This window comes from Abramis brama (genome assembly GCF_963993115.1).
Source record: "Abramis brama genome assembly, chromosome: 20".
Classification (NCBI taxonomy): Eukaryota; Metazoa; Chordata; class Actinopteri; order Cypriniformes; family Leuciscidae; genus Abramis; species Abramis brama.
This window is the reverse complement of record NC_139982.1, coordinates 16,263,397-16,268,396: the sequence shown is the minus strand read 5'-3', so window position 1 is coordinate 16,268,396 and position 5,000 is coordinate 16,263,397.

The window sequence follows — 5,000 nt, the reverse complement described above, 5'->3', positions numbered from 1 at the left end:
ACTCAAAAGATTGTATGATAATTTGTGCATCATTTTTTTCTATAGTTTGTTAATTATATTAATTTACATCCAGTGCATGTTCATTTTTTCACTGGTATTGCATATGATAATTTGAACATTAAATCAAAATTGACAATTCTTAATTTTTTGTGGAATATTTTGTTCATTATATAAATGATTTATCAGTGCATATATTTTTTTTTTATTAATGCGCCCTCATAATCTTTAATCAAAATAACTTCCCCTCCCTCTTACAGCATCATCTCTTCTCTTCTCTGATGATGTGTTTACTATCGTGAGGGCGGAGCATCCTGTCACTCACATGAGATCCACCAATAGCAAACCACAACCATCCAATCAATTCCCAATGGACAAAATCAAGTCCCGCCCTAACTTTTCTTGTTCGAGAAGCCGTTTCACTCGGATATACGTCACAATAGGGAAGAAAAGACTTTCGCAACATCTATTTCATGCCGACTTTAATGTCCAACCAGGCCTTTCCTCCAAATATTAATCGTCTGACAGCATAAATCTGAGCTTTGTGTGATCAAACACGAAGTTTTTCTCCTCTTATTGGGATTTATCATGGTTCATCATCATGGTTTGTGCTGTGGGATTTGCTATTTTTTTTTTATCAGATTATATTTTCATCAGTACAGTTATGGAATATCAAGGTTTGCATGTACTGTATGTATTGGCGCAGTCTAATGTAAGTTCTTTGCCAACTTTATTTAAGTAGAACATTCAGAAACTCACCGAAGCATTGTTGCAGTATCTGGAGAATGTTCACTAATTTAGGTTTGCCCTGTCTGCGTTACAGCCTGGCAAGAGATGCTATTTTATTATGAAAAATACCTGGTTTTATAATGATTATTAGTAACTTTTATAGATTAAACGGATATTATCTTTCATGTAGTATGTAATATAGTTGTTTGTGAAAGTAAAAAGTCTGTAAAAATTCAAAGATAATTGTGCAGATAAATGTTAGAGTTAGAGTAAAAGAGTTATTGTCTCCCAAAAGACAGAAACGATTCTGAATGAGACTTTAATAGTAATTTCAGTCTTACTTCCAGCTCGAACCTGTAACAAATTTGCATAATGCCTGTCTACGGCCTTCATTGGCTGCCCGTGAACAACGTCTGCTTTGACCCTCAAACACTGCAGTTGTAGCTCAGACTGGAAGAGTTTGGTTCATGATGTTATGTCAAGAAGACGCTGTTTTCTGCGCTGCAAATGGAAATCTACTTTCCATTCACTTCCAAAGAATGAGAACTCTGGCTAGAATTGATATGGTAAAACTGACGCCATTGTTACTGTTCGGTTCACTGTGTATCAAGCGCTGAGGAAGATCCAGAGCTGAAATTCAGATATGATAATGGGTGTTTGGTTTCTGACACACTCTGTAACCAATCAGAGCAGAGTAGACCAATCATAACAGACTGGGCAAATGACCAATCAGAACAGAGAAGACCAATCACAACAGACTGGGCCATCTGACCAATCAGAGCAGAGTAGACCAATCACAACAGACTGGGCCATCTGACCAATCAGAGCAGAGTATAGCAATCACAAGACTGGGCCATCTGACCAATCAGAGCAGAGTAGACCAATCACAACAGACTGGGCCATCTGACCAATCAGAGCAGAGTAGACCAATCACAACAGACTGGGCCATCTGACCAATCAGAGCAGAGTAGAGCAATCACAACAGACTGGGCCATCTGACCAATCAGAGCAGAGTAGACCAATCACAACAGACCGTGCCATCTGACCAATCAGAGCAGAGTAGACCAATCACAACAGACTGGGCCATCTGACCAATCAGAGCAGAGTAGACCAATCACAACAGACTGGGCCATCTGACCAATCAGAGCAGAGTAGACCAATCACAACAGACTGGGCCATCTGACCAATCAGAGCAGAGTATAGCAATCACAAGACTGGGCCATCTGACCAATCAGAGCAGAGTAGACCAATCACAACAGACTGGGCCATCTGACCAATCAGAGCAGAGTAGACCAATCACAACAGACTGGGCCATCTGACCAATCAGAGCAGAGTAGAGCAATCACAACAGACTGGGCCATCTGACCAATCAGAGCAGAGTAGACCAATCACAACAGACCGTGCCATCTGACCAATCAGAGCAGAGTAGACCAATCACAACAGACTGGGCCATCTGACCAATCAGAGCAGAGTAGAGCAATCACAATATACTGTTCCATCTGACCAATCAGAGTAAACCAATCACAACAGGCTGGGCCATCTGACCAATCAGAACAGAGTAGGCTCTCAGAAAGGAGGGGTTTAGAGAGACAGAATCATTTATTGAACACGTTTCAGACACTGTGAGAAAAGAGGTGATGCTGAAATGTGAGAAAATTAAAGTTTTTATATATATATATATATATATATATACCTTAAATGCATGTAAACCTATTGAAGGAAACCCCTAAAACAAAATTAGGAAGTCAATGGGATCCAATGTTGTTTTGGGCCCTAATCTATTTCCGTTGTATGCACAAAAACAGCCGAGACATTCTTTAAAATATCTTCTTTTGTGAAAGTCATACGGGTTTGGAACTCATTATCGTGAGGAAATCAGCCATTATTTTTGGCTGAAAGTCTCTTGTGCAGTTCTTTTATTAAAAGCATTTACTGCAGTCCTTTTTTTTTTTTTTTTGGTTTGATCAAGATCCATACACTGCTCAGTCTTTTATATGTATTGTTTTTTTGTTATTTGGTTCAAAAGGCCAGCAAAAATAGGACAAATGAAATATTCTAAAGAGTTTGTTTTGCGAAATTTCATTTACAGCGCATGCAGGCAATACAGACTGGACGTATGACTGCTATATGATTGATTTGGCACAATATTGTGGACTCTGTTTTGGCCATCTGGGATGGTCAGAATTAAATCTAGGCATCAATTTGCTGGGAGTTTATTGTCAGTGTTTGAAGAAGACCCAATTTCGCAGTGATATAAGGCCATGGTGAGTCTTATCTCTGTGGGATTTCAACACCAGCCATAAAGCTGTAATTTTCTGAAGTTCAGAAAGCTAGTGTTGTGCAAGTCTCTCCTTGTGGAAGGGGCTTATCGTCTTCAGACAGACTTCAGACAGCAGGAACAATTGATTGAAACTATAAAATTCTGTGTAATCTGATAATTCTAAGACTTAGTGAAGTTATGAAATTATTAATTCACATAGAAATGAAAACTTTCATAATTTACTCATGTTGTTTCACGTTTTTTCTGTGGAGCACAAAAGAAGATATTTTGAACGGTGTTCACGCTGCTCTTTTCCATACAGCAAAAGTATATAGTATTAGTAAATTTCACTCTGACTGAAAAGGCACCTAATATTAATCTGCGAAAGCAAAACTCATGCAGAAACCTATCGTATGGCTTCAAAAGTCTAGAAATATAACAAATACATGGCGTCGGTGACTAAACATTGCTCTCGCTGAAACAACAAATCTTTACTTCATCACCAGTGACCATGGAAGGCCTGGACAGATGTTTTCAGACGTGAAACCAATGCTTTGAAGCCGGTGAACAGTCGGTGTAATGTTTGTGAACGTCATCGCGATACAAATGACCCGACAACCTAATGCGTTTCATCTGAGAGTCCCGCGGAGAGAGAGGAACCTTGTGGAGATCAATGACTGAGGTCCTCCATTACACCCCTCTCTGTGAAGACAAATACTCACACATACTGATGTCACCGCATGGCTGGTTCCTCGAGATGTAAATGGACTGAGGGCAAATGGTCATGATTTGTCAGCGTTGATTTTAAATGCAGATGAACAAAGTGTTTGTATCACCTTGCTATTAGAAAAATACTGCGGTGATACCATGGTACTATGATAGTGGAAGGTGATATGTTGATTTGATACATATACTGGTACAATATTGGCTATTATGATGCATCATAGTTTTTTAAGGTTGTAAATCTCCACAAGACATCCACAAGACCCAAAAATGGTAATGTAAGCATATTGAGGTGTTTTTTTTAAAGATATTGAATATATTAAAATGTATTAAGAATTTAAGAACTGATTTTGAACCCCATAGACCTTAGTCATGTTAGATGCCATATTAAAATTAATGCAGATAAAAAAATGAGGCTGTGAGGGATAGATGTACTGTCTTTACAATGTCATGCATTGTATAAAGGTCCTAGATCACGTAATTATCATACGGTAATTCACAACTTTTAAAACTGTTTTTGTTTACTGAAAGTTTTTTTTCTGGAAAGACCTTTCATCAGCTGATCTATCTGATTGTTGCCAACTCTATTGAATGCACTGTCATTATAAAACTGGAAGTAAAGTAATGCATGGTGCAGTTATTAACTGTGGTAATGTGTGAATTGAGTAATTTCAGACTTTTTTTGTTAGGCATAAGGAAAACTGCATGGTGTTATTCCTTCCCTTTCCCTGACTGAGATCACGCAGAGAAATGCCTGGCAACAAATCCGACCTGCGGCTTTGGCCAGACCACATAAACACAGTACAGCAGTAAAAGCTTGTTTTGGGAGGCGCTTCAAATGAGCCTGGAACTTTAGTAAGAATTGGTAACATCTGATCAGATCATTTTAGATGGCACAAAATAAGAAAATTTAAAAAGGTTTTTTAAAGTTTTTTAAATGACATGGCTTCCTTGTAGAAAAAAGATAACATTTGTATAAAAACAAAATATAAAAACGCAATAACTCTTATTATATTTATATATAGCATTATTTGGATATCCCTAAGCTCACGGTGTAAATATTTTGACTTTTGGCGTTTGTTTTGTTTTTGTTTTGGTGTGTTGTTTTTCATGGTGATTTTGTTGTGTTGTGGTACTCTCTTGTATTTTTTGTTTTGTTTGTTGTGGTGTTTTTTATTGTTATCGTGGTGTTTTATTGTTTTGTGATGTTTTGTTGTGTTTTATTGTTTTGTGGTGTTTTTTTTGTTGTGGTTTTGTATTGTTTTGTGGTGTTCTATGGTGTTTTTTGTTT